Below are 7,227 nucleotides of genomic sequence, written 5' to 3'. Positions count from 1 at the left end.
ATCGCGTAGGAATTGTGAACCTTTTCCAACGGAGCTTTTACGACGTCAGGAAATTTTTTTACTCCTGACGTCACTTATCCCGGCATCCGTGTTATACGTAGGGAAATACATATTTTCTTGTAGTGCACTTTCTAGGTGACTCTTTTAGACCATATAAGGATTTCTAGAGTTTACAAACCTACTGACCAAAGTAGACTTCAAATCCAGGCGGGGGGCTCATGTAAACTTCCTCCACTAGTTCTTTATTCATAAAATCATTCTTAACGTCCAGCCGGTATAGAGGCCAATCTTTGTTTACAACAATAGATAGTAGGACTCTAACAATATTCAACTTAGGAATAAGAGAAAAGATTTTTTAATAATCAATACCATAGGTTTGTGTAAACCTCTTTGCAACTAACGTTGCCTTGTGTCTGTCAAGTATTTTGCCTGCTTTGTATTTAAGAGTGAACACCCATTTGCATCCCACAATTCTGTGTCCCTTGGGTACAACATAAATCTCCCAAGTTTTATTCTTTTCAAGAGCCTTCATCTCTTCCACGATAGCAATATTCCGTTCAGGACATTTTGGGGTAGTATGAATAATTTTCAATATTATGGTAGAATTAAGGCATGTTGTAAAATCTTTAAATTGTGGAGAGAGATTATCATAGGAAACATAGTTGCAAATGGAATATTTTGTACAGGACCTAGTACCTTTACTCAATGCAATGGGAGTGTCAAGAGATGGATCACACTTATCAAGTTTCCCTATATAACTTTGTTTTGCTTCATTATTACTAGTTTCTGCTCTAACATCAGTCTCATCACCATTGTTCTTTTCTTTCAATTTTTAAGAACAATAACATTAGGCCTTTTATTCTCACACATCTTATTATTTGTACAAGGTTCAATAGGATTCTTCATACCTTGATCTCTGGGAGGTTCAGAGTCTTGGACTGGAGTGACAGTTGACTAGTAGGGAACCTAACTTCCTTTATGAGATTCCTCCTATAATACATTTTCTAGAAAACTTGGTTTGTGGGTAGGGCTATGGGATGATGATCAAATTCAGACACGATACTAGGAGTAAGTTCGATAAACTCTAAGGTATAGTTAGACTCTTCACTCATACTCTCCCCCTTAAGTTAGCTAACGGGAAAGTAGGGTCGGTTCTTATATAAAGTAACATCCAAAGTGACGAAGTATTTTATGGACGGCGAATGAAAACTTTTATAATCGAGCTGATGAAGGAGATACTCAACAAACACACATGCTTGAGCTAGAGGGGTGAAGTTGGTCTGATTAGACGAGTAGAAGGGTATGACTTCTTAAGACAATCTAAGGGAGTTTTTAAATTCAATGTTCATTCATGGATATGTCATGTTAAACTCTAAGTGAGTGATTTCGTAGGCGAATAGAATAGGATCATGCAATAAAAGGTGCTTGTCCTATCTATATGTTGCTAATTTCCTTAATAATATACATGAAGTACAATTTTTCCTCTCGCTTGCCAAGTGTAAGCAAAGCGAGAGGTTTTCTGGGTAAGCCAAGGTCAAATACAAGGAATTTCTATCAAATGTAGTTATAAAGTCTATTTCTCATGTAAGTGATATATAGTATCTATACAATATAAAGTAAATGTATTCGTGTATTAAATCTACTATTTATACTAGAGATTCTAGTAAAAGTGGCATGGAATGGTGTCATTGTGGAAAATGAATTAACTTGCTTTAAAGAACCATGAAGGAAGATCTCCACATTATTGGACGATTAAACCAAGCAGTGGTCCTTAATGCGATAGAGATTTCATAATCATCTTTTAATTAAGGCGAGCAACCTCTCGGTGCCTAACACCACACTTTACTCCCCTCTCAGGATCCAAGTTATGAAGATAAATTATGCGATAGCTTGGGTTTCTTTATTTATAGAACCACATTGCATCTCTATTTAAGATGAGTTATCTAGCTCTCGACGCCTACACACCACACTTATTCACATTTCGAGATACAAATGGTGGAAGCCAAACTAGAGGAAAAATATGTTGGGTTGGAGGAAAAATATGGACCAACCCAAAGTGACCGGGTTGGTAAAATTTGAACCCTATCGGTTCAATATTCATAGGTCAACCCAACCTAACCCAACCCAAAAAATTTGAGTTGGGTCGGGTTAGGTTGGCGGGTTGGTCTTCTTTTTAATTATATTGTATTTCAAACTTTTATATTGGTAAGAATTCAATTTTCATCATTTTCATAGTCTTTCAACCCAAATTTTCATATTCTTTTCAAATTCGAAGTCTACAATAATATTCATTCAAAAGTTAAAAATCATAAAAAAAAATTAATAATCACACAAAATAGCAATGTCCATTAAAATTTAAAAATACATTCAAATTCATACAAAAATTAAGAATCACACAAAATAGGAATATCAATAATGTCCTATAATGTCCATTCAAATTGAAAAATAGATTCAAAAGTTCAAAATTAAATAATGTCCATTAAAAATAAGCAAGAAACATTCCAACTTGGTGTCCTAAGTGTGCCACGACCATGACGATTTTAGGTGATTATTCTCCTGAAAAAAGTACAAACACATAAGAATTGAATATAATGTAAGTAATAACATAATGCTATAAAAACTCACACTAATTATCAATATGCTCTTCTTCCAAAACTAATTCATTAGTAAAAAATAATAAAAGATGACGGGTTCCCTACAAAATAAATCATACAAAAGTAAATAAAAATATACTTAGCATAATACGTATATGTTAGTCGATAATAAAGAAAGTAATCAATTACCTATCTCAAAATATTCTCATAAGTCTCTAAGTCTTCAAGTTACGGATGAAGATCTAATAACACCGAGCAGCCTCGAATCCAATTTTGCGTACATATCAAGGTTTCGAATGTTCTAGGAGTCAAAGAACTACGAAATGAATCAAGAATCCTCTCACCTGTACTAAATGCAGATTCAGAAGTCACTTTAGATATTGGAACCGCCAAAACATCATGAATTGTTTTTTTTTGATAGAATGGGATATTTATGTCCATTCATTTTCCACCAATACATAATATCAAATTTATCTTTATCTAATACATCCTTGTCAGACAAATAAGAAATCAAGTCATTATCCACTTCCATTGAGCTTTCTTCTTATCTCAAAGCACAAAATATTATTCATAGATCCAACTTCTTCATCGTTCTCCACTCCCATAGTAACATTGTTTGATTGCTTAAGCTCATCAGTGCTATGACCAATTTGAGTAGAAGGGTTATGTTGTGATTTGTAAAAGTCATATAGATGATAAAAATATATCTTCACGCTCTCAACTACATCCTTAACAACATCTCTCATAAACATTGGAAAGATAATAATTCAAGTACTTTAACTTGTACTGAGGATTAATCACTATAGCCAAGAACATCAACTTATTCATCTTCTCAACCGAATTCCAATACTTATCAAACTTTCTTTTCATATTCATAACCATCAAACTAAGAACAGAGTTGTTGTTGTTGCTCCATTTGTTCAAAACAAATTGAATTTTGTTAATCTCCTTATAACCAACATTAGAAGTCACATATGAAGATCCACTTATTTTTTTAGTGCTTTCATAAAACCCTTTCAAAAACTTTATAGACACACTCACCGTCAACCAATCAGACACACTTGGGAACCCCAATCTCTTATTTCCACGATCATCTTCCTCAAAATACTTAACAAAATCTGAGTCCTCTTTCTCTTCCTCTAAAATTTTGAAAGCTTTTTCAAATTTAACTGCATGTTCAAGCATTAAATATGTAGAATTCCACCTAGTAGCTACATCTAAACAAACAAAGGCCTTATACTGAATTTTTTCTTGCTTCGCACATGCTTTAATTTTTTCCATTCTCTTAGGTGATGATCATACATATCTCACAACATTACAAGCACTAACAATAGAATCATGCATATCTTTCAATCCATCATTTATAGTAAGATTAATTATATAAGCACAACACCTCATATGCAATAGCTCTCCATCTAAAACAATGGATTTCCAACTTTTAAGTCTTCTTTTAACATATGGAATAGCCATATCATTGGAACTTACATTATCAATAGTGATTGTAAAGATTTTTTCAATCCTCCACTCCAACAAACAACTTTCAATTGTCCGCCCAATAGTCTCTCCTTTATAATTAGCAACTTAACAAAAACTCAAAATCTTCTTATGTAAAACCCATTTAGAATCAATGAAATGCGTGATGACCATGTAGTTCACATTTGTAGTGAAATCCAAGTGTCCGTAGTAAGACAAATTCTTTTAGAGCTTTTAAGTAAAAATAATTTCAATTTTTTCTTCTCTTCAAGATATAGTTGATATATATCTCTAGCTATTGTTACTCTCGATGGAACATCAAACCTAGGACACACAATACTATAAAAGTGTCTAAAACCCTTAGTGTCCACAAATTTGAATGACAGCTCATTCATAATTATCATCTTAGCATATGCTAATCTACATGTTGATTGGCCAAACAATGACAACTCATTCATAATTCTCACAAAATTACTAGCATTAACTCTCTTCCTGTCACTTATAGGTACAAGAGTTAAGGTAGTTTGTCCTTTATTTTCTTCTCTGTACGGATATTTTTTACATTGGTTTCTTAGATGCTTCCACTGCTAGTTCCACAACTATTACTATCTCATGCATAATCCTTGCTACAATAGTTACACTTGCACCTAGCTCTGTCATTAGCATTCACTTCCATTTTTATGAAATGATCCTACACGGAAGAAGTTTGAAGTTTGGACTTGGGAGGTAGAGGTGGTACGTGTTTTGTAGTTTGGCTTGTATTAGGAGGGGAAGGAGGAAGATGAGGCGTTTCATTATTACCAGCAGCACTCACATTCTCACTACTGCTATCCATCTATAAAATAAATGAAATCAACATCTAATTAAACTTTTAACACCAACAAACACATTAACTTCCAATACCAACATACACCAATTAAACATATATATATCTAAACTTCAAGCACCAACGCGCAATTAAACACATACATATGTAATTCCAACACCAACCTACAATACACCAATTAAACTTCCAACACTAACATGAAATTCAGATTTCAACACCAATAAAAATATCTAATTCCAACTAAAGTTCTAATTAAAACATATACATATCTAATTCCAACCCCAACTAAAATTTAGATTTCAAACAATGCATCAAATTATTAAATAAAAAAAATGTTAACTATCAAAATATTTAACTTACCATAAAGTTAGATGACAATGGTGATTTCGTAGTATCTGACATCGTGTTCGTGGTAACGAGTTTTAAAGAAACCAAAATATAAATACTTGAGCCACTGCTAAAAGAAAGTGTTACAGATCAATCAAATACGAAAACCTAAAGTTAAAAGAAAGCCAAAAAGCCAAAGCACAAAGATAAAAAAAAGAACATGAACTTCAATAGTAATGAGATAAAAAAGAACCAAATGAATTATGGACTAAAAAGAAAGAAAGCTTCAGATGTTGATGAATAAAATAATTCAATGCATTTGAAAATGAATATTCATATTATTGAAGTATTTGAAAGGGAGGTTTTGGGGACAGAAGATTATAATGTCTCCCATTTTCATTACTAGATATATTGCTTGTTGGACCATTGTATAGTCAAACATGTGTAATAATTGAAGCTTAATAATCCATCATTACTGGTTTGATAGCAATTAGTTGGTTGGGATTTTGTTTCTTAACTGTTAATCACGTGGAAATCTCTCAAGTACTGTTTGATGAAAAATCATTGTTAATGGTGGTTATTATATTTTAAATTGGTAATTAAATTTTTTGTAGCTGAAATATTATTGTTATTACTATTTTAAATTTCAACTCCCTGCCGCTAACACCCTTGATTACCAACGATGTAATCATATATCAATCACATTCATTAACAAATACTTGTGATTCAAACAGATAGTCAAAGTATCCCTGCATCATCAGACTTCTTCATTCAATATTAATTGTAATGGTAGGACCAAATTTTCAGCCCCCATTCAATTCTAAATGTCAAAGCATGCATAAGTTTTGTATTTAATAACCTATATCAGTTTCTAAAAGTGTCGGCCAAAGGATTGAATCACATTTCTTTAACCTCATAAAAACAATAATATTTTGTCATCAACAAGAATCAACCCACCTTCGAAAAACAATAATATTTTCAAAGCCAAAGAATAAAAAAAATCCCACCTTTTTGTTGCCATTGGTGGAATAGATCTTGCTACCGTTCTCACTGCCGTTGGTGGCTTTGGTGATTTCGTCTATATTTTATTGGACCGACGACGAATGCAGAAGATTAGGATGAGGAGGAGGAGAAAAGTTATGAATGTGGGAGATGAAATTGAAAACACGATGAAGAAAGTCACAAACGCAGGGCTAGGAGGAAAGGAAAACACGCAAATAATATTTTATATATATATATATATATATATTACTAAATCAGGCTAGGGGCCCTTAATTCCCCAACTCGATAACCCAACCTATTTTTTTTAATTTCCTAACCCAACCCAACTCAAAACATAATTTAATCCAGCTCAACCCTTACAGTTTGGGTTGGGTGGTCTGGTTGGTCGAGTTATCAGACTTTTTGAACACCCTTAAGCCAAACACCAGAACTAAGCATGTCACTTAACCCCTCTTCGAACAAATTTAACTTGATCTTCGTTACTTATTCTCTCGAGTAGTTGGCAAACAACACCTGATTCCTTCTCTCGAAGAGAAGCAGGCGATAGGATAAAGCATAGGTTAAATGTGATGAACCTTATAAGTAGAGATCCCTTATCAAGCACTTATCACACCCAAACTCTTTATAACACATACTGAACAGGAAAGAGATGGAAGATTGACAGTGAATAAATATGCAAAGTATTGATTGATGTAGGTCTTTTGACCTTGAAATATATAAAAGTCAAAATTGCAATGAAAGTACAAAAAAGGAAAGTAAAGGAAGAGGAGCCGAGCCACATAATGCAGAGATGCATTCTTTGCTCTCTTACTCAAAGGTTGACCGGAGAAGAGGTGGAAGAACTTTTACAGAAGGGAAAAAGCTAGTCATTTCTGTCGGCTCTCATGGAGCTTTCTAGGGTTTGGTCCATTCAGATCAACCAAGTTTACATGGTAGGGATGGAGGCTTTATAGAGACTACTTTAGGCAAGAAGCTTCTATTTCTCTGCACATGTCAGCAGCCTTG

At 33.5% G+C, this 7,227-nt stretch overlaps 1 long non-coding RNA gene across 1 annotated transcript; it reads right to left on the bottom strand.

Moving 5' to 3' along the window:
* Positions 1-2,384: 2,384 nt before the first annotated feature.
* LOC127149921 (uncharacterized) lies at positions 2,385-6,403 on the bottom strand. Its single transcript, XR_007821784.1, has 4 exons — positions 6,228-6,403; positions 5,254-5,347; positions 2,784-2,938; positions 2,385-2,556 (listed from the first exon to the last, which is right to left on the bottom strand). It is a non-coding gene; the product is annotated as an uncharacterized LOC127149921 (long non-coding RNA).
* Between the last annotated feature and the right edge of the window lie 824 nt (positions 6,404-7,227).

Source organism: Cucumis melo, chromosome 6 (genome assembly GCF_025177605.1).
Source record: "Cucumis melo cultivar AY chromosome 6, USDA_Cmelo_AY_1.0, whole genome shotgun sequence".
NCBI classification, from domain to species: Eukaryota; Viridiplantae; Streptophyta; class Magnoliopsida; order Cucurbitales; family Cucurbitaceae; genus Cucumis; species Cucumis melo.
This window is presented reverse-complemented; position numbering and strand designations above follow the sequence as displayed.